Here is a 24,032-nt window from a genome sequence, read left to right as displayed (position 1 = left end):
AAAGATAGCTTCCCAGAAGCTCTCTCTCTCTCTGGCCTCGCCTCCATGTGCCTCTACAGCGTGGGAGCCTGCCTGAGGAGGTAGAACACCAACAGTCTACTTTTAAAACACTGGGCTGTTTCTTACTTCAGGGCAGTGAAGATCTAGGTTCACAGGGCACAGAGCAGGCATTTCCAGTGGTGAGCATATATTTTTCTGGCCTTCCACATGGCAACTTAGGATAGGTATAGGGGTGGGAATTAAAGGGAATTTTGTTAAGAACTGTGATTTTAGTCGATCTTCCCTCGTTGTGTCCGTTTCTCCTCCCCTATTTAAGTAAGACAGTGTTGCACCTAGCAGAGAAGTGTTCTAGTGAACACTGAATTCAGTATTTAAAACTGTATTAAAAAGGAGTAGCTGTTTCAAAGTATTGTATTTAAAACTGTATTAAAAGGCGTGTTGCACCAAGCAAAGAAGTGCTGTGCTGAACGCTGTTAGCTGTTTTTTTTAAGTAACTGTATTTAAAGTGCTGCTTTTAAGTAAAAGCCACTAAGCTAAGGTGCTGTAGTGAGCAAAGTGTTTCTATATTAAAGGTGCTGTTAAAAGGAGTGTTGCGCTAAGCAGAGAAGTGCTTCAATGAACACTTTACAGCTGTATTAAAGTGCTGGTTTTAAGTAAAAGCCACTAAGCTAAGGTGCTGTAGTGAGCAAAGGCTTTTTAAGCAAAAGGTGCTGGATTTAAAATAAAGTAGTGTTGCACTGAGCAGGGAGCGCTCTAGTGGACACTGAGTGTACTGCATGTATTTAAAATAAAGTAATGTTGCACTGAGCAGGGAGCGCTCTAGTGGACACTGAGGGTATTGCGTTAAGCAAAAGTATTAGACCAGGCATAAGAGCCATATCGATTTTTCTTTCTTTTGTTTTCAATAAATACTGGTCTGTTTTGCACCCAAACCATGAGTCACATTGTTTTCTGTCTACATCGCCACCGAATAAGTCCGGGGTTCAGAACTCAGGAATAGGGGAGTGCTTCAAAACCACAAGGGGGTCCCTGGAGCAGTTCAGAGGCTTTTGACTGGCCAGAGACAAATACCCCCAGCCCTGCTAGCGTGTGTTAATTCCGTACAGAATAAGTTTAGAAAGCTGCAAGATTTGCCAAAAATTTCACAGAACCAGTTAATCTTGACAAGCATGTCAGCTTTCTGTTCTCTACCATCCATCCAAGTACCATAAAATGTTATCAACGAGATACCTTCACTGCTTTCCTCCCTCAGCCTCTGCACCGAGCGACTTCTCATCCTCGGTGATTTCAACCTCCATCTCAATTCATCATGCTCTCTCTCCTCTGAGTTCACTAGCCTCCTATCCTCCCTTAATCTCTCCCTCCATGTGAACTCCCCAATCCATATTCACGGCCACCCCCTTGATTTGCCATCTCTCCTGGCCTCGCTACTCACATTGTGTCTATCACAGGTAAGGCCACCTCTGACCATTTCCTTGTATCGCTCTCCACCCACACCCCCATTCTCCCCCAGAAAACCTATTTCCTTCTGTGTCTGTCCCTGGAAAATACTCTCTCCCAACTCACTTATAATTGCAACTGTCCCAACTGTCCAGCCTTTGGCCCTCCATTCATCGTGACATTTCTGCAGCTACTGATGAGGTCAACCACACCCTCACCACCACGTTTGATGCCCTAGACCCTATTAAAACAATTACCCTCTCTCACCCTGGCTGCTCCCCCGGTACGGCTCTCATCTTCGCTCCCTCACGTCCAAGGGATGCAGACTTGAACGGATATGGCGGACAACTGGTTTAACCATTCACCGCCAGATCTGGCTGGATCACATAAAGAACTATCGGGTCCTGCTCTCGTCTGCCAAAACTGCTCACTATCCCAGGACCATTCTGGAATGCAAAGTTAACCACCGGCTTCTTTTCTCTACCGCAAACCGTCTTGCTAACCCCTCTCCCCTTCTCCTCGACCTTCACCTTCACCAACAAGTGTGAGGAGCTCGTGGACTTCTTTGTCTCTAAGATTGAGATCATTCGATCAACTGCCTCTGCCACTTTCCTTCCTTCCCCTAGCCCACCGGGCCAAATTTCCTCTGCCCAGTTCACTGATTGGATTGCTCTACAGAGAGCCGGCACCGACTCGATGGGCCGAATGCCTCCTTCTGTGCCGTTATGACTCTATGGGCAGGATTTTCATTGGGCCGTGGAGGCAGGATGGAAGGCGTGTGGGGGTTAAAAGCTCGAAATCGGGGGGCACGAACCCAACCCGCCTCCATACCAGTTTCGAAGGAGGCGGATACCCGACCTGTGCTGGGAGCCGCCTCCCCAAGGCCGGAAGGGGATTAGTGCCAATTAACTGCCTGTTAACAGGTAGTTAACAGGCAGTTTTTAGCCTAATCCCTATTTTTATTCCTGAAGTGTGGGATTCCCGACGGCTCCAAACCACGCCAAGTTAGCGAGGCGGACCGTCAGGCTGAAGGGCTTGGAGGGTTCGAGATGTCCGGTGTTCAGGTGAGTGATGGGTGCATGAGTGCAGAGGTAAGTGTGTTTGGTGTGTGTAAAGTGTTTAAAGAAGTTTCACTTACCTTTTCTTACCTTTACAGCCTTCCTTCCTTCAGGTCTTGGGAGTCCCTCATCTCACCGGCACAGAAAGCAGAATGGCCGCGAGCTGTCAAAAGTTGCAGCATTCAGCTTGCTGTTCTGGAGAGATCTCTAAATCAGCCTGAGAGGAAGGAATTAACTTAGTGTACAGATTGTCAGTGTTTGACAGCTTCAAAGAGCTGTGAAACGCTGATGTTTCATCTGTCAAAATCTCTTGACAGATGAAATGTCAATCCGTGACATCACCTGTTGCCGGGTGGCCCTTAATTGGCCTGCTGAGGCTACTGGGTGAGCTCAACAAGGTCAATCAAGTGAAAATCGCGTGGGTTGGCCACAACTCGATGGAGGCGGGACTACAACCCCAAAAGTTGTAGTTTCGCCTCCAACCTGACTCCTCAATGAAAATCCAGCCCTATGACTCTATGTCAACTGCATTACCTTCATCAACCCTCTCTGTTACCTCATGAAAAAACTCGATCAAGTTGGTTAAACATGATTTGCCTCTAACAAATCCATGCTGGCTTTCCTTAATTAATCCACACTTATCCAAGTGACTGTTAATTTTGTCCCTGATTATTGTTTCTAAAAGCTTCCCCACTATTAAGGTTAAACTGTCCAGCCTATAGTTGCTGGGTTTATCTTTGCACCGTTTTTTGAGTAATGGTGTAATATTTGCAATTCTCCAGTCCTCTGGCACCACCCCTGTTTCTAAGGCGGATTGGAAGATTATGGCCAGTACCTCCACAATTTCTTCCTTCATTCCCAGAATGCATCCCATCCGGTCCTGGTGACTTATCTACTTTAAGTTCAGACAGCCTTTCTAATACCTCCTCTTTATCAATTCTTATCCCATCCAGTGTCTCTTCTACCTCCTCCTTCACTATGTCTTTGGCAGCATCTTCTTCCTTGGTGAAGACAGATGTAAAGTACTCATTTAGTACCTTAGCCATACCATCTGCCTCCATGCATAGGTCTCCTTTTTGGTCCCTAGTTGGCCCCACCCCTCCTCTTACTGCTCGTTTACTATTTATATGCCTATAGAAGACTTTTGGATGACCTTTTACTTTAGCTGCCAATCTATTCTCATACCCTCTCTTAGCTCCTCTTATTTTCCTTTTCACTTCTCCTCTGAACTTTCTGTATTTAGCTTGATTTTAAAATTCTCAGCCTTGTTTTCAAATCCCTCCATGGCCTCGCCTCTCCCTATCTCTGTAATTTCCTCCAACCGCACAACCCCCACGAGATATCTGCGCTCCTCTAATTCTGCCCTCTTGAGCATCCCTGATTTTAATCACTCCACCATTGGCGGCCGTGCCTTCAGCTGCCTGGGCCCTAAGCTCTGGAATTCCCTCTCTAAACCTCTCCACCTCGCTACCTCTCTCTCCTCTTTTAAGACCTTGCTTAAGACTTACCTCTTTGACCAAGCTTTTGGTCGTCTGCCCGAATTTCTCCTGATGTGGCTCAGTTTAAAAAAATTTTTTGTAACTCTCCTGTGAAGCACCTTGGGACGTTTTACTACGTTAAAGGCGGTATATAAATACAAGTTGTTGTTGTTGTAGCTACAAGTTGTTGCTGATGATCCCTTTAAATAAGGCTGCTGGTGGCTCCTTCCTGCTGCTGAACACTTGGTCAGCTGGTTGTAATTAACACAGGCCGGTAAATGGAGCGGCGACCTGGAAAATGGCAGATCGGGCATCAGGTGAACGTTGCACACTCACTGATGTCACAATCGGCATAATCTACATATCTCAGTGAGCACGGACATCGGCAGTGGAAGAGCAGGGGAGTTCTCCCCGGTGTCCTGGCCTGTATTTATCCCTCAATCAACATCAATAAAAACAGATGATCTGGTCATTATCACATTGCTGTTTGTGGGAGCTTGCTGTGGGCAAATTGGCTGCCGCGTTTCCTACATTACAACAGTGACTCCACTTCAAAAAGTACTTCATTGGCTGTGAAGCACTTTGGGACGTCTGGTGGTTGTGAAGGGCGCTATAGAAATGCAAGTCTTTTTTCTTTTTCAGTGCTGCCGCCCAGCCGAAAGAGGCAGCTGCTACGGGACCCACCGGCAGCGAGCAGAAGTGAGGCGTCCGCCATTTTTTTTCCAAAGCGGGACATAATGGCCGCCGCTAACACCTCCAATTTCTAAGCCATCGAATACAATAGCCACGGAGTTATGCTAAACCTGTATAAAACACTAGTTCGTCCCCAGCTGGAGTATTGCGTCCAATTCTGGGCACCGCACTTTAGGACGGACATGAAGGCCTTGGAGAGGGTGCAGAAGAGATTTCTTCAGTTCTGAGGGACTGCCTAAGGAGAAGAGAAGAGATTTACTAGAATGGGTCCTGGGATGAGGGAATACAGTTACGCTTGAGACCAGAGAAGATGGGGTTGTTTTCCTTGGAGCAGAGGAGATTCGATAGAGGTGTTTAAAATCATGAAGGGTTCAGATAGAGTAAGTAAAGAGAAACTGTTTCCAGTGGCTGAAGGGTCGATAACGAGCGGACACAGATTTAAGGTGATTGGCAAAAGAACCAGAGGCGACATGAGGAAAAACTTTTTTACGCAACGCCTGGTTAGGAATTGGAGACACTGCCTGATAGGGTGGTGGATACAGAGGCCGCGATTTTGCCGGTGCTCAGAGGGCGGGTTTGGAGGCGGGTCAGAGGTTAAATTAGTTGTGATTGACGGCGGGTTCCGATCCCGCCATCAACCCACCTCCAAACATCTTTCCCAAGTGTCAGGTCCCCGATTTGCGAATGGACCCGACACCTAGCGGCGGGAAGCAGATTAAAGGCAATTACCTGCCTGTTAACAGGTACTTGCCAGTAGTTTACAGCCTGTTTTTGGATTTTCCCAATTCTGGGTCGGGTTACCCGATGCCCGGACACCACGCCAGATAAGTGTGGTGTGTTGTGAGTCTGGTGTAATGTTTGTGGAATGGTGACAGCTGCAGAAGTGGTGAGAAGGATCCAATGTTACACATGGTGAGTTTCAGAGCAAAGAAAATGTTGGTTACTGCATTATTAAAACATTTACAGATTTCTTTAGCTTACAAGTTTTTAAATCCAACTATATGTCCAGTGCCACCTCGCTGGGACAACCTCTCTCACCAGTGACAGATCGCTTCTGTCACCTCACCTGCAGCTGCCATCTATTCCAACCTATGGAGGGAGTCATTGGAGAGCCTGGGTGCAAGAGTTCACCTTTGTGCAGTGATTATCACTGTTTTCAGCACCTCAATGCTGTCAAACACTGAGAAATCAACTGTCAAAATAAAATTGTGCATGGTCCCTTTAAGGAAACCGGCAGATGATGCGTCATCAAATTATGTCATCATGTTAATTGGCTGGCAAGCCTGCAGGGCGGGGCTTAACAAGGTCAATCAAGGGAAAATCACTTCTGTGGAGCGGAGGCATCTGGGGGTGGAACCAGAACCCGGAAACCAGCTGTTCCGCCCCCCAACCCGACACCAATCACAGAATCGTGGCCAAAGTCAATATTAACCTTCAAAAGGGAATTGGATAAATACTTGATGGAGAAAAATTTGCAAGGATACGGATAAAGAGCGGAGGAGTGGGACTAACTAGATTGCTCTTTGGAAGAGCGCAGACTCGATGGGCCAAATGGCCTTGTTCTGTGCTGTACTATTCTATGATTCTATGATAAGAAACTGAAGGGTAGAAAAGAAACAGTACTTATTAGAGGAGTTCGGTTAGGGTGGGGAAGTGTTAAGTAGTGAGTGGGGAGCAAAAACCCTGACTGTTCCCGCCCCGCTGCTCAGGTGACTCGAACGTTCAGGCAATGACAACTGCAGGAAATTCAGTCATTCACTAACTTTAGTGAAAGACTTGGTGTCGGTGCAAAGCAAGTTCCTGTTTACACCCAGCTCTTTTTTTGCCAGAATTAGTGTACAGAACCCAAACATGTTCATCGAATGACCCAATACACACTCTGGGCTCGATTTTCCAAGCCCCAAAGAGGCAGGTTTGGAGGTGGGAGTGGTGGGAAAATTGCAGAATTGGGGGGCAAGAACCCATCCCGCCCCAACCCGCCTCCGTGCCAATGTCCCAGGAGGCGGGTACCCGACCTGTGCTGGGAGCCACCTTCCCGAGGCGGGAAGGGGATTAGTGCCAATTAACTGCCTGTTAACAGGTAGTTAACAGGCAGTTTTTTGCCTAATCCCTATTTTTTAGCCCTGAAGTGTGGGCTGTCCGACGGCTCCGAACCACGCCAAGTTAGCGAGGCGGACCATCGGTCTGCAGGGGTTGGAGGGGTCGAGATGTCCATTGTGCAGGTGACTGATGGGCGCATGTGTGCAGAGGTAAGTGTGTGAGGTAAGTGTAAAGTGTTTTAATAAGTTTTACTTACCTTTACTGTCTCCTGCAGGCTTCCTTCCTTCAGTTCTCAGGAGGCCCTCAGCTCACCAGCACAGAAAGCAGAATGGCCGCTGAACTGTCAAAATCTGCAGCCTCTGCTTTCTGGTCTGGAGAGATCTCTAACTGAGTCTGAGTAGAAGGATTCAGGTTAGAAGACAGATTGTCAGTGTTGGACAGCTTCACAGAGCTGTCAAACGCTGATTTTTTATCTGTCAAAAGCTCTTGACAGATGAAATGTCAATCACTGACGTCACCTGTAACCAGGTGTCCCTTAATTGGCCTGCTGAGTTCGCTGGGCGGGCTTAACAAGGTCAATCAAGGGAAAGTAGTGTGGGTTGGCCACAAGTCAATGGAGGCGGGACTAAAACCCAAAAAGTGAGAGTCCCGCCTCCAAAAGCTCCCCATTGACAAAATCGAGCCCTCTGTCTCCTCGGGACGGGGGAGAGCTAGAGAAAGTGCAGTGTTTTGTCCAGCGCAATTTGCCCGAACTCAGCCAAACCAACACAAAAAGGCAGAAGAACTTGAAGCGCAAAATACATTCGGCGCAAATTGAGTTTCCGCGACCTTTTGCGTCAGTTTAACAAACATTGTGCTAGAAGTCAGCCCTGCCCACAAAACTGGCCAGGTCCCCAGAAATGAATTAATCACCATTGCGAGTTTCTGCTAATTGTGCTCGTTTGCGGGTCTTCAAGCAAGCTCTTAAATTTAAGCCTTTGTTTCAGGGGCAAGAACACTAAAAGGTACATTTTAAAAGCTTTTGATTTTTTTTTTAATTTACTAAGAAACTGACTACAGTACACCAGTGTAACTAGTAAATGTATCTGTATAGTTTTTTTAAAGTCATTTACAGTTATTTAAAATCAGGTGGTGGACCAGACACTCTGATTAAAAATGCTTATTTTTGTTATAAACCCATTTTCAGTATAGTATTAATAAAGCTACACCAAGTTACCACTCTGAAGTATGTCAAGGAATATTTTATAATGCAAAATAGTTATGTTCTAAAACATTGCCCAATTCCCCTGCATCACGGCAGATTTTACATTCGGCGATATGCAGATGAGTTTGAGCAGAAACTTGAGACAAAAACACTTCTTAAAACTAATACAATTTGCGCTGGATCACCGAATGTGCTGAAAGAGGAAACTCTCGGCCATTATCTTTGTGATGGACACCAACAGTTAGAATGAGAGAGCTCTGGGATTTGCAGCAGTTGACAGCTTCCCTCGTGGCCAGGGGCTGCACTTATGTATCTACTAGGGCAGAAGAACACGAGTCAGCAGCCTATATGAATGGGAAGGACTACTACTCCATCAATGGAATGGATTTTCCCCATCGGAGGCTTCCTGTGGGCGGATGCGTCCGATCGGGAAAAATCTACGCACTTACCTGCTGGCTCCGTAGGTCCCGACACTTCCGATCCTGGGCCTCTCCGGGTCCGCGCGGGCAGAGGCCCAGGTATCCCAGGTGCGCAGGCGGTTCGCAAGCGTCCCTGGGGTCACGTGGGCCATGGGGAACCAATCAAAGAAGGGAATCCCCCTTCACACTTTTGACAGGTCTCTCCGCACGGAACTGTTAAAAGTATGAATGGGGATCACTTAAAAAACACAGTTAAACATTAAAAAAAAAAATTAAATCACGTATTTAAAATTACATTAAATTAAATATTTTAAACAAAAATTAATTTTTTTGAAAAAAGTAATTAAAGTTTTTTACAGGGCACAGCCTGGTTGCACATTGCACAGGAGGGCACAAGCAGGGATGTGGTGAGGAGGACCTGGGTGCAGTGCTGCAAACACTTCAATGATCTCAGTAGATCACGAAACGTTAGCACAAAGCCACACTCAACCTCATCCTGCTGTGCCTCTCATCACATCCCCACCACTCTGCCTTCCCTACCCTACTCCTGCACATCCTTACTCACACCAACTTACCTTGCACCTCTACCCACCCCCCTTTATCTACATTACCACATCTCCATCTCACTAGCCGCCTCTCACACTCACCCTCATCTTCGTGCAATCATATCAACTAACAACACACAAGGGTCGGCACTTAGGTGTTTTAGCCAATGTTCACGTCAAGTTTCTGTTAATGTGGTGTCAAACATTGAAACCTTTATTTTTAACACTTTGCGTTCTTGGACAGATTGGTGTGCACTTTTGGAAGTGGCTTTGTGAGTTGCAGTGAATGGCGAGACATAACGGTACCCCCCGCAATGGTGATGAGTGTGAAAGGAATGGTTTGGGCATTGTAGGGATGCTTTATGGTGTTGGTGTGGGGTGGTGCCAACCTGGCACATCATGTGGCAGCCAGGGTGTACAGCATCAAGTGAAGCAAATCTGGCTGTGGTGAGGCCATCCCTGGCCTCCCAGGCAGCAATGTGGTCGGGTACTGATGCCCTCTGTCCTGTGCAGCATCAGTTGATTGCGGAGAAGGTTGGCGTTGTTGTTGGTGCTTCTGGTGTTGGGGCTGATCGTGGTGGGATTCTGAGGATCAAGGTGAGAGAGTATAAAGGGCACCCATGCCGATGGAATAGATGGCAGGCGAAGTAGAGTTGACAGAAGCAATCTGTCAATGGTGAGAGAGGTAATGAGGTCAGTCTGGATGGAGACTTGTGTAAAGACTTGCAGCATGGTGAATCTGTTGTGGAAATTAAGTGAGGAAGAGTTTGTGGCTGAGGGAAGATATCTCTGTACGGTGGGAGCTTTTGCTGTACATTTGAAGCTGTCAACGCAACAGCTGATTCAATGGCCACTGACCTCCCGCCTCAGCTTCACGGACGAGGCCTAGGCACAGCAGGAAACCGGTGGGCGACCTGTCAAATCCAAAAAGCTGGGAAAAAACCATGGATAAGTGGCTCTAAACAAGCCACTAATGATTTAATTGCCATCCCAGCCGCTGCCTGTCGGGTCTGCTCAGCGCCTGCAGTCTCGACATCAGGAAAGTCTAGTGTGCACGTTCCCGACCCATTGTCAATCATTTTAAATTTAACAGCTGACCTGCCACCCATCCCGTCCGCTGAGCGCCGGCAAAACCCCAGCCCTTGTGCTGTAAGTTCCTATGCTATGAAAAGGCAAGCAGCAGGTAAGCTGGGTGGTCCCAAGGAGCCTGCACACAGGCTGTGCACATGCTCACAGTGTGTTGTACACTGCCTCCCGGATTGGTGAGGTGAAGGGCACAAGGTGCATCAGACATGGAATAGATCTCAGGCCCTCACACCTGATGAGATGAGGAGCCAGCGCCTAGAGCGCAAGAGTTCAATGGCTACCAGTCAATGCATTATTAACCCCAGTTAGTGCTATTCGCCTAGCTGAACAATGCAAGGCACCTATCTGCAACTCTGTTTTAAAAAAAATCTCAGAAAGTCTTCCAAATTATTAGATTTTTCTCAAAATAAAATGAATTTTAATACAGATTACTCAAAGCTACTGCGCAATTTCTTCCACATTATCTTTCACTTATGGATTAGAACATTTCTGATGAATTCACAGGAGAGCCAGGCTTCTGGATCCATTGAATAAGAGAAGTCAAGGGGGTGAAATTGGCGGTTCCAGCAAACGGGCATGGCGATCGTGGAATGCGATTAACCTGCGCCTGTTCGTTGCGTTATTAAGTTGGTGCTGCCTGCACTTTTAAATGATTTCTGCATGCAGCCAGCACTGTCTGCGCTGGTCATTAGCTGCCCACATCAGCAGGGAGCCCGATATTGTGAGTGGTTAGATCTACTTAGAGGCAGCCTGCACCTCTTAAAGGGGAGGTGCATTGTGGCTGCAGGAAGTGGTGGGAATTTTTGTCAAAAGTCAATCTGGGCTCTGATACTTTGAGCAAAGGCTGAACCATGTGAGACAACGAGCACCAAGATGTTCAGACAAGGCACTGGAGGTCTTGGTGGAAGAGGTGGAAAGAAGGAGAGACATCTTGGCCCAGAAATTCGTGTTGGGGGCTTCCCGCGGGTGCAAGCCCCCGACCTACACTTGCCTAGCGCGCCGACAGTTGAAGCCTGGGCCTGCGTGGATTTCCTGTCTGTGGCCCGGTTCAGCTCCCGGCGCGCTGTGCTTGCATGACCCAGTGGCGTACTTAGTGCGATGCGTCGGCTGGGATCACGTGAGCACTGGGCAACCAATCGGAGGATGCAAAAGTTAATTCATGAGTTTGACAGTAAGAACTGTCAAACTCATGAAAACTCCGGGTGCCCAAAACAGTACTTAAACATGAAATAAAATTTAAAAAAATCACAGTATTTAAATGAACTATAAATAACTTTAAATAACTGTTTTAAACAATAAATTAAATTTTTGAAAAAAATAATTTTATAAAAAATTGGGGCTAAAAATACACTTACCTTACTGTAAAGTCTTTAAAAATAATAAACCTGTGGAAAAAAAATTCTAATTTTAATTATTAGACCACTTACCTTTTAAAATTAAGTCCTTACGTCTGCTTTTTTCAAGTGTAAAAAGTGGAGGCCTTCACGCACGGACAAACCTGGAAGAAAAAGGAAGTTCAACGCACACGCGCAGACTCCTGCGCGCACGCGTTCGACCTCTGAACCCCTTGGTTCAGAGGATCGGAAATGCCGGTTTCCCGCGCATGCGTAGTGCATGCAAGATTCCGGCACTTCCATCGGGTCCACGCGTGAGTACTCCGTCCGTACTCACGCGTTGGGACCCGAATTTCTGGGCCCTTGTATCTGCAGTGGGAGGGGGAGGGGGGGCAGGAGGCCCTCCAGACAGGTGCTCAGGAGGCAGTGGGAACAAGTAGTGATGGAGGTCAATGCCAGGAGTGTTGCTCCAAGAAGATGGATGGATGCGGTGCAGGAAGAAGTTTAACGATCTGACATGAGTTGTCAAGGTCAGTGAGTTGATCTTCAAAAGGCATATCTGTTAGATCCGTGATTCTTTAAATAGGATGTTTCCCCAAGAACTACACGGATGCTGTAACTTAACAATCAACAGGTGTTTACTAGAGTAGAGTAGTCACACGACTGAAGTACAGAAGCCTGCTCCGGCTTTATATACAGGTGTGGTCACTGCCGGTACTACAGTATACAGGAGCTGTAAAACAGTTCTCTCTTAAAGGTACATACACAACAATTCCTCCCCTTTTAGATTAACAGTACCATAACATTCATTTAACAATTAACATTTTTAACATGCAACATTAACTGAAAATAGTCCATTTATAGATTCAGTCTTTGGGGCGGCTTCCTGATCCTTTCTGGATAACGCCTTCCTTGAGGTTCTTGTTCTTGTTGCGGAGGCGATTCTGGCCCCCTTTCGTCGGTTAGTTCATCAGTTTCCACTGCTACTGTTTCTGAGGTAGATGCTACCGGTATGTCGGGTTCATCCCCAGGTACGCGAGACATGGGGTTGCCTCGTTCCTGTGACGCTAAGATCTGGTCGACGTGGCGTCTCACAATGTTCTCCCCGACGTCCACTGTGTACATTAATGGCCCCTGCCGTGTGCATATCGTTCCGGGTTGCCATTTCTCTGTTCGGTAGTCACGGGCCAAGACTGGTTGTCCTACATTGAAGCTCCTTGTCGGCTTCTCATTGATGTGCTGGAATTGTTTATCCTCAACCTTTCTTTGCACATTTGGTCTCAGCAAATCCAGACGAGATCTCAACCTTCGGTTAAAGAACATCATGGCCAGGGTCTGGTTGGTAACTGCATGTGTCGCATTTCTGTAGGCTAACAGGAAATTGTCCACCTTATGCTGTAGTGGAATTTTATCATCGCACATGGCCTTTATCGCCTTTTTAAAGGTTTGTACGAACCTCTCAGCCAATCCATTTGTGGCTGGATGATACGGGGCGGATGTGTAATGCCTTACCCCATTCCTTCTCATAAATTTCCGAAACTCTTCGGGCACAAACTGTGGTCCATTAACAGAGCAAATCTGCTCTGGCAAGCCGTTCCTGGCAAATATGGTCCGTAGGACTGCAATCGTTTTCTCTGTAGTGGTTGAGGACATTTTGATCACCTCAGGCCATTTCGAGTGCGCATCCACTGCTATTAAAAACATTGAGTCCATGAATGGACCAGCAAAATCAATATGCACCCGTTGCCATGGAGAGGAGGGCCACTCCCATGGGTGTAGAGGGGCATGTGGTGGTGCATTTTGGACCTTCTGGCATCCTGAGCAGCTCTTGGTTAGGTCCTCGATTTGTTGATCAATCCCCAGCCACCACACATAAGCCCTAGCAAGGCTTTTCATTTTTACCCCTCCAAGATGACCTTTGTGAAGCTCATTGAGCACTCTCTCCCTTAACTTGGGTGGAATTACCACTCGGGATCCACACATCACTGTCCCCTGGCATACTGACAGCTGTTCTCTTCTGGATGAGAATGCTGGCAACAGTGAGTCGCCATGTGTTGGCCATCCCCTCACCGTCAAATCATATACCCGAGACAGTGTCGGATCATTGCGGGTCTCCTTCTCTATATCCGCGTTAGTTACTGGCAATCGTTCAATTATTGACGAATAAAATATCTCGATAGGGTCCACTGCTGGTGCTTCCTCCACAGTAGGCAGTGGCAAGCGTGATAGCCCATCAGCGTTTCCATGCTGTTTCGTGCCTTTATATTCCATTTCATATTGGTTCGCCCCTAGAAAAAGGGACCATCTTTGCAACCGTTGTGCAGTCATCACCGGAACGCCCTTCTTTGGATTAAAGATGGAGACAAGTGGTTGGTGGTCAGTCAGCAAGGTGAACTTCTGCCCATGCAGATAGTGGTTGAATTTTTTTACTCCCCATACTAGGCTGAGGGCCTCCCTGTCAATCTGGGCATAGTTGCGCTCGGCTGAGGTTCGTGACCGAGACGCAAAGGCTACTGGCCTCTCCAACCCATCTGGGAATTTGTGCGACAGCACCACTCCAATACCATAGGGTGATGCATCACATGCCAACCGAATTGGTAGTGCTGGGTTGAAATGGGCCAACACCTCTTTTGATGTGATCAATTCTTTGCACTTCTGGAAAGCTCGTTTACATTAGTCATTCCACTTCCATGGTACCCCCGTTTGCAGTAGGGTATTCAGTGGGTGTACTACTGTAGGCAAATTTGGTAAGAACTTATGGTAGTAGTTTACCAGCCCAAGGAACGACCTCAGTTGTGACACATTTTCCTGTGCTGGAGCCTTGACTACTGCCTCAATCTTTTCAGGAGACTTATGTAACCCCTCTTCATCAATAATGTGGCCACAATACGAGATCTGCTTCTGGAAAAACTCGCACTTGTGGCGATTAGCTCGTAGCCCATATTCCTTTAATCTAGTGAGCACCTTCTCCAGGTTGGCGAGGTGATCACTGTCATTTTTGCCCGTGACCAGGATGTCGTCCAAATAACACTGGGTCCCTGGAATCCCTTGCAGGACTTGATCCATTGCCCTTTGCCAAATAGCCGGAGCCGATGCTACCCCGAACACCAGTCAGTTGTATTGATAGAGACCTTTATGAGTGTTGATCGTGAGTTATTGTTTCGAGGCTTCTTCTACCTCCATTTGCAAGTACGCCTGGGCCAGATCAATTTTGGTGAAGCGTTTACCTCCAGATAGCGAGGCGAAAATATCCTCAATCCGTGGAAGCGGATATTGTACCATGTGAAGGACTGGGTTCACTGTCACCTTAAAATCCCCACAGATGCAGACCTTCTTTGGTTCCCCAGGCGTATTACTCAATGGCTTCTTCATTACAGGGACAATGGGTGTAGCCCACTCGCTCCAGTCTACTTTGGACAGTACTCCTGAATGTTCCAACCCTTCCAGCTCTGCTTCAACGGCTGGTCGGATCGCATAAGGCACCGGTGTGGCCTTAAAAACTTTGGACTTGCATTTTTCTCTATTTTAATCGTTGCTGTTATGCCTTTTAGTGTTCCGAGTCCCTCCTGGAACACTTCTTTTGCATCAGTTAGCATTTTTGACAGTCGTCCAGGTGTGACGTCGTCATCCTTTTTGGCCTCAACCTTCAGTGCCTGTATGGAATGCCAATCTAATTGTATCTTCCGGATCCATTCACGTCCTAGCAGTGGTGGTCCTCCACCTGGCAATACATATATATCCATTTTAGGTATTTCTTGGCCTTTATATATCGCTTTCACCCTTATTTTTCCTTTGGGGTAGACTTTTTGCCCCGTGTACATCTTCAAGACAATCTCTGTAGCTTTCAAGGGTATATGTGGAAATAGCCGCTTGTATTCCCTTTGGTTTATGACTGTTAGGGCTGATCCAGTGTCCAATTCCATTTTCACTTGGACTCCGTCTATCTTGAGTGTGACCCAGATAGTCTGGTGATCCTCCATTTTGGTTACCTTATGTAGTTTCAGACAACCCAGCTCCTTGCTTCCGGAGTCTGTATCATTTCCCTGTTCGTCTGAACTACTGTCCATCACCTTATGTACATTTTTGTACTTCTCCTGTGGAGATTTCTTGCTGTTGGTTTTCTTCCCTGACCTGCAAACTCTTGCTATGTGTCCTGTTTTTCCACACTGTCTGCACACTTGGTCCTTGAACCAACAATCCTTCTGGTCGTGTGTTGTTCTGCCACAGCGATAACACTTCCCTGTTCCATATGACATTTCATTAGTGCCATATTCTTGTGGTCTCCGTTGTATCTCTGCAGCGCCCCTTGTGGCTGCTTCGTGTGATACTGCCATGCTGAAAGCCTTGTCCAGCGTAAGATCCTTTTCTGATAAAAGCCATTTCTGGGTTCCTTCACTTTGAAGCCCACACACAAACTTGTCCCTTAACGTATCTGATAGTCCCGCTCCAAACTGGCAGCGTTTCGATAACTTGCGCTGTTCCGTTAAGTACTCAGCATTACTTTCGTCTTTATGCTGGTTCCTTTTGTGGAACTTAAATCTTTCTGCTATCAGCAGCGGTGTGGGGCTTAAGTGGTCCTGTAGGATTTCTACTATGCTTTCAAAATTCTTCTCCATGGGCTTCTCTGGGGCTATCAGGTTTCGCAGTAAGCCATAAGTTTTTGCACCCATGGAATTTAACAAAACCAGTGCTTTCCTAGCATCTGGCACTTCATTCGCCCTGCAGTACACCTCAATACGTTCCACATATGTCGCCCAATCTTCGACTTCATTGTCGAACGTAGAGATATTGCCACTCTTCGGCATCCCTGAGTGTGATTTAACTGTCAACAATGGCATCTCCCGTGCTCTCCCTTCTTCTCCGCTGGAACAAAATGGCATCTCCTGCGCTTTCCTTCCTTCCTGCGCTCGCCCTTCTTCACCGCTGCGGCTTAAACAAAATGGCGTCTCCCGCGCTCTCCCTTCTTCTCCCCATGGACGCGGTTCAGCCCTTGAGCCCTGGCTGTGCTCTGCGCATTCTCCTGTGCGTCTTTCCCGTTGCCGTCGCTCGGTCCTGAACCCGGCTGCTGCTTTACCCTCTCTCTCTCTCTGCTTGTTTTTCCTCAACGCCACTCGGTTCTTTAACCCCCGACCGCGCCCTGTGCGCTTCACCCTCTCTCTTACCCCATCGACGCTGCTCGGCTTTTCTACGCCGTCGGTCGGCTCCCGCCGTCGCTGTCCGGGAAGGGTGTGCGCTGCACCTGTTGCCAGTCTGTTGCTGGATCGTCGTGGCTCTTCAACAGCCACTCCTGCGATGTTCACTTGCTGCCGGATGACTGGGTGGTTGCTCGTGGTCGACGCCCGTGCTTCTGGCCTTGACTTTCTTCCACCGTCCTCCCGGAGCGACTCCTTGACGGGAAATGCAGAGTTGCAGGCAGATTCGAATCAACCTCGTCGCCACTGTTAGATCTGTGATTCTTTAAATAGGATGTTTCCCCAAGAACTACACGGAGGCTGTAACTTAACAATCAACAGGTGTTTACTAGAGTAGAGTAGTCTCACGACTGAAGTGCAGAAGCCTGCTCCGGCTTTATATACAGGTGTGGTCACTGCCGGTACTACAGTATACAGGAGCTGTAAAACAGTTCTCTCTTAAAGGTACATACACAACAATATCCTACAAACTGTACCACTAACTCATCCACTGCCCAATTCTCTACACCTCCATCACCCACCTACCAACAATCTCTATCAATCAGTACTCAAACCCTAGAATGTGCATTTTCTGGTGGTTTTTATTTCTGTGTCGTTGGAAAAAGGAAGATGTAATGGTCAGTGACAGAGGAAAGGTCATGAATGTGGGAGTGTTATTGAATAGGGAGGTGTGGTTGCGGTTACTTGAATCGATCGTGGAATATTTGATCCCGTAGAGCACGGGCAGAAAGGGGCTGTCTGCATTGTAGCATCCCTTCCTCTTCCTGTTCCTCCACTTCCTGTTGCACTTCCTCCTCCTCTTCCTCGTGCTCCTGCTTCTCAGCTTCTTGCCTGATAGTGTCAAGGGCTGTTCCCTTATAATGGCCAGGTTGTGCAGCATGCAGCATACCACCACAAATCTTGATACCCGCTCAGCTGAGTACTGCAGGGCTCCTCCAGGCAGCGGAAGCGTTGCTTGAGGATGCCGATGGTGTGCTCTATAATGTTCCTTGTGGCAGCATGGCTGTCATTGTAGGCCTGCTGTGTATGTGTGCATGGGTTCTAGACCGGAGACATGAGCCATGTCATGAGTGGATAACCCTTGTCGCCCAGCAGCCAGCCTTTGACTTGCTGTGGTGGTTCAAAAACACCTGGCACAGCGGACTGCCGCAGAATGAAGGAATTGTGATGACTGCCAGGATAACGGGCATTGACCTGCATGATGTGCTGTCTGTGGTCACACATTGAGGGAGTGGAATCCCTTTCGGATCAGGAAAATGGCCGAGTTCACATGAGGTGCACGCAAGGCAATGTGCGTGCAGTCAATGTCACCCTGCACCATGGGGAAACCTGCAATCCTTGCAAACCATTGTGCTCACTCCGCCTGCTTGTCTCTGGCAAGAGGGAATGAGATGAAGCTGTCTCTCTGTGTAGAGAGAGCCTCAGTGACCTCCCTTATGCAGTAGTGTACTGCAAACTGCGAGATGTTGTTTATTACTCCAGCAGCAGCCTGGAAGAAGCCAGACGCATGAAAGTTAAGAGTCACGTTCACCTTGACAGCCACAGTCAACGCTGTCCTTGCCCTGCATTGAGGTTGCAGTTGTGATTGCAGCAGTTGGCAGATTTCAGTTGAGGTAAGAAATTTGCTTCCTAAAGACCGTCGGCAGATCTGGCCTCCTGCTAAGAGCCCGTCTAGCCCCTCACCCCTCCCTCTTCGAGCAGCGTGTCCTGCTCTGCGTGGCTTCTCTTCATTCTCCTAATCATGCTCAATTCTCAGAGGAAGATCTACCAGGCCACCCACATCTGGAAGCACCTTGCTTCAGCACAAGCATTTAAACAAAAGAAAATGGCCCTGAAATTAGGATCGGGAGCTTGCCGCGCATGCAAGCCCCCGATGTGCACTTACCCAGCGCGCTGACATTTTAATCCTGGCCGGCATTGCATTTCCTCTCACTGGACCGCTTGAGGTCCTGCCGCGCTGTGCGTGCGTGACCCAGCGGCGTACTTAGTGCGATGAGCCGGCTGGGATCACGTGAGCACTGGGCAACCAATGGGAGGTTGCAAAAGTTCATTCATGAGTTTGATAGTAGAGTCATAGAGTCATAGAGTAATACAGCACGGATAGAGGCCCTTCGGCCCATCGTGTCCGCGCCGGCCATCAAGCCCTGTCTAATCTAATCCCATATTCCAGCATTTGGCCCGTAGCCTTGTATGCTATGGCATTTCAAGTGCACATCCAAATGCTTCTTAAATGTTGTGAGGGTTTCTGCCTCCACAACCCTTTCAGGCAGTGAGTTCCAGACTCCAACCACCCTCTGGGTGAAAAAGTTCTTTCTCAAATCCCCTCTAAACCTCCCGCCCTTTACCTTGAATCTATGCCCCCTAGTTATTGACCCCTCTACTAAGGGAAAAAGCTCCTCAGCATCCATCCTATCTATGCCCCTCATAATTTTGTACACCTCAATCATGTCCCCCCTCAGCCTCCTCACCCCCCTCAGCCTCCTCAGCTCCAAGGAAAACAAACCCAACCTGCCCAGTCTCTCTTCATAGCTGAAGCGCTCCAGCCCTGGTAACATCCTGGTGAACCTCCTCTGCACCCTCTCTAACGCGATCACATCCTTCCTGTAGTGTGGCGACCAGAACTGCACACAATATTCCAGCTGTGGCCTAACCAGTGTTTTATACAGCTCCATCATAACCTCCTTGCTCTTATATTCAATGCCTCGGCTAATGAAGGCAAGTATCCCATATGCCTTTTTTACCACCTTATCCACCTGTTCCGCCGCCTTCAGGGATCTGTGTACTTGCACACCCAGATCCCTCTGACCCTCCGTCTTGCCTAGGGTCTTTCCATTCATTGTGTATTCCTTTGCCTTGTTAGTCCCCCCAAAGTGCATCACCTCGCACTTTTCCGGGTTAAATTCCATTTGCCACTGTTCCGCCCATCTGACCAACCCATCTATATCGTCCTGCAGACTGAGGCTACCCTCCTCGCTATTTACCACCCTACCAATTTTTGTATCATCCGCGAACTTACTGATCATACCCTTTACATTCATATCCAAGTCATTAATGTAGACCACAAACAGCAAGGGACCCAGCACCGATCCTTGTGGTACCCCACTGGCCACAGGCTTCCAGTCACAAAAACAACCTTCGACCATCACCCTCTGCCTTCTGCCACTAAGCCAGTTTTGTATCCAATGTGCCAAGGCACCCTGGATTCCATGGGCTCTTACCTTCTTGACCAGTCTCCTGTGCGGGACTTTATCGAAGGCCTTACTGAAATCCATGTATACCACATCCACTGCGTTACCCTCATCCACACACCTAGTCACCCCCTCAAAAAATTCAATCAAATTAGTCAGACATGATCTTCCCTTGACAAAGCCATGTTGACTATCCCTGATTAATCCTTGCCTCTCCAAGTGGAGACAAATTTTGTCCCTCAGGATTTTTTCCAATAATTTTCCTACCACTGATGTTAGGCTCACTGGCCTGTAGTTCCCCGGTTTTTCCCTACTACCCTTCTTGAATAATGGTACTACATTAGCGGTTCTCCAGTCCTCTGGCACATCCCCTGTGGCCAGAGAGGTCTTGAATATATGTGTTAGAGCCCCCGCAATCTCCTCCTTTGCCTCACACAGCAGCCTGGGATACATTTCATCCGGGCCTGGGGATTTATCCATTTTTAGGCCAGCTAAAACCGCCAATACCTCCTCCCTCTCGATGTTAATATGTTCGAGCATATCACAGTCCCCCCGCCCTATTTCTATGTCTACATCGTCCTTCTCCATAGTGAAAACAGATGCAAAAAATTCATTTAGAACCCCTCCTACATCTTCCGGCTCCACACACAGATTGCCACTTTTGTCCCTAATGGGCCCTATTTTTTCCCTAGTTATCCTCTTACCCTTAATATACTTATAAAACATCTTCGGATTTTCCTTTATTTTGCTTGCCAGTGTTATTTCATGGCCCCTCCTTGATCTCCTAATTTCTTTTTTAAGTATCCCCCTGCACTTTTTGTACTCCTCTAGGGCTTCCTCCGTCTTTAGCCTTTTGTATCTACCAAAAGCCCTCCTTTTTTTCCTAATCCATTCTCGTATATCCCCTGACATCCAAGGTTCCCTGTGGTTTTTGGAACCACCCTTGACCTTTACGGGAACATGTTGCCATTGTATGATCTCAATCTCCCTTCTGAAAGCCTCCCATTGCTCCGATGTGGATTTTCCTACAAGTAGCTGATCCCAGTCCATTTTGGCCAGATCCTGCCTTATCCTATTAAAATCGGCCTTCCCCCAATTTAGAACCTTTATTTCCAGCCCATCCCTGTCCTTTTCCATGGCCACCTTAAATCTTACCATATTATGGTCACTATCACCAAAGTGCTCACCTACTAGCACTTTTTCCACTTGGCCGGCCACATTCCCTAGAATTAGGTCCAGTACCGCCCCCTCTCTTGTAGGACTTTCTACATGCTGGCTCAAAAAGCTCTCCTGGATGCACTTTAAGAATTCTACACCCTCTGAGCCTTTCACATTCTGACTATCCCAGTTAATATTGGGGAAGTTGAAATCCCCCATTATTATTACCCTATTATTTGCACATTTCTCTGAGATTTGCCTACATATCTGTTCCTCTATCTCCCCCTGACTGTTTGGAGGCCTATAGTACACTCCCAGCAAAGTGCTTGCCCCCTTTTTGTTTTTAAGCTCCACCCATATGGCCTCATTAGAGGACCCTGCTAATATATCATCCCTCCTTACTGCAGTAATTGACTCCTTAATTAATATTGCGACACCCCCTCCTCTTATACCTCCCCCTCTGTCTCGCCTGAAGATTCTGTACCCCGGAATATTGAGCTGCCAGTCTTGCCCTTCCCTCAACCATGTCTCCGTGATAGCAACAATATCATACTCCCATGTGTTTATCAACACCTTCAGTTCATCCACCTTATTTGCAAGACTCCTTGCATTAAAATAGATGCCATCCAGCCTTGCCCTTATATATTTGCCCTGTCTACCAAGCTGACTTGTTTTTTTCTCTATAATTGGCAGCACATCCCCCCCTATTTCAGCTCCCCTCTGTATCCCATCCCCCTGCCAAGTTAGTTTAAACCCCCCCCAACAGTGCTAGCAAACCTAGCTAGTGAGAGCTGTCAAACTCATGAAAACTCCTGGCCCCAAAACACTACTTAAACTTGAAAGAAAATTAAAAAAAATTGCACTACTTAAATGAACCGTAAAAAGCTATTTTAAACAATAATTTTAAAATTTGAAAAAAATTGTTATATAAAAAATCAGGGCTAAAACTAAACTTACCTTACTGTAAATTCTTTAAAAATAATAAACCTGTGAAAAAAAATGTATAAATTGTATTAATAGACCACTTACCTGTAAAACTAAGTACTTACATGTGGTTTTTCAATGCGTAAAAACCGGAGGCCTTTACACACGCGCAACTCTGGAAAAAAAAAGGAAATCCAAGTCGCACGCACTGCCTGTGTAGTCACACGCGTTCAGCCTCTTAACCCCTTGGGTCAGAGGAGAGGAAATGCCGGTTTTCCCCGCATGCGCTGTGCATGCTGAAAACCGGCAATTCCTCCGGGCACGCGCATGAGTACCCCGTCCGTACTCACGCATTGGGAGAGGAATTACTGGGCCCTTGTACTTCAGGAGCAGCCAGACTACTCCCTGTAGACTATTCCAACTTTACCCAAGTATAGGAAACCTTTAACAATGCTTACAATTGCATCAACAGCCAGAAGAAATAATCCAGCAACTAACAAACTGGGCAGTTGTTGATGATTCTGCCATTGCCATTTACACATTAACTTGTCCCATTACCATCTCCTTTTGCCTTGCACCATCATCCCTTTTATCTCTTAATCTCTCCGGCCTTCCAGCCTATCACAGACCTTCCCTTTTGTTCTTTCCTCCCCTACCCCCTTTCCCAGCCCCTGCCCTTGCTTAAAAACCTGTTCCATCTCCAGCTTTCTCCAGTTCTGACGAAGGGTCATTGACCTGAAACGTTAACTCTGTTTCTCTCTCCACAGATGCTGCCTGACCTGCTGAGTATTTCCAGCATTTTCTGTTGTTGTTTCAGATTTCCAGCATCTGCAGTATTTTGCTTTTGTGTTACACAAACTAGGGTTGTATTCCCTGGAATTTAGAAGGATAAGCGGTGAGTTGATCGAAGTTTTTCAAGGGGAACTGATAGGGTAGATGGAGAGAAACTATATCCGCTGCTGGGGATTCTAGGACTAGGGGGCAGAGTCTAAAAATTAGAACCAGCCCTTACAGGAGTGAAATTAGGAAACACTTCTACACACAAAGGGTGGTAGAAGTTTGGAACTCTCTTCCGCAAACAGCAATTGACGTTAGATCAATTGTTAATTTTAAATCTGAGATTGATAGATTTTTATTAACCAAAGGTATTAAGGGATATGGGCCAAAGGCGGGTATATGGAGTTAGGTCGCAGATCAGCCATGATCTCATTGTATGGCGGAATAGGCTCAAGAGGCTCAATGGCCTATTCCTGTTCCCAGAAGAAATCTTTTTTACGCCGTGAGTTGTGATCTGGAATGCTCTGCCTGAAACGGCAGTGGAAGCAGTTTCAATAGTAACTTTCAAAAGGGAATTGGATAAATACTTGAAAAGGAGAAATTTGCAGGGATATGGGGAAAGAGAAGGGGGAGTGGGACTAATCGGAGAGCTCTTTCAAAGAGGTGGGTTGAATGACCTCCTTCTGTGCTGTGTGATTCTATGATTCTATGTGAATCAGAACAAAATTTGGCGCTGGGAAGGATGCATGACAAAATTAGAGACTGGCAAACCATGGGTGAGGCTTAAGAGGATGATAGAGGGGAAGATGTGGACTGATCATTCATGATTTAAGGGGGCTTTGAGTTTAGCAGCACTGCAGAGGACGTGCACAATGTATTTCATGGACTCATTTGAAACAAAACCACATACGCAGTTTAAATGGGGATTTACATGTCTAACCATTTGATGTTTTAAAAAATAAAACGTTGGTAATTTTCTTATTGTAAGATCACGATGTTTGCGACTCTTCCTTCACAGGCATAGCTCAGTGCAGTATAATAATTTTGTAGTCTTTATAATAATCACGTGGCATTTTATGATCTGCTTTGGTATAAGGACCTCATTACTTAAGTGAGTTGCTTTTTACAACAAAGAAGACTTTTGCACATGCGCTCTGTTTATTTATCTGGCTCATCTGGCAGCATTTTTCCGGTCCAGCAGACACTAACATCTGATGAGTCAAACTTCCCATTTCAGACTAATCAGTTGACTGCACTAATTGCGAATGCAAATATGCAAATTTATATTAATTAATTACTCTGCTAATTAGTTCTGTGGTCTTTTGGAGTAATAAATCATTGTGCAGTAGAAAGGAAACGGGTCTTGTCCCATTTCACTCCACATAAAATTTTAATACATGCCTTCAAAAATAACTCCAATCTGATCACTGTGCTTCCAGTGATGATTCCCCTGCAGGAAGGTATAATTGTAAAAGGGTTTTCAAATCTTCAGCAAA

This window comes from Somniosus microcephalus, chromosome 7 (assembly GCF_052327205.1).
Source record: "Somniosus microcephalus isolate GS21.2 chromosome 7, FLI_Smic_1.0, whole genome shotgun sequence".
Classification (NCBI taxonomy): Eukaryota; Metazoa; Chordata; class Chondrichthyes; order Squaliformes; family Somniosidae; genus Somniosus; species Somniosus microcephalus.
The sequence above is the reverse complement of the archived record's forward strand: the minus strand, read 5'-3'. Positions refer to the sequence as shown.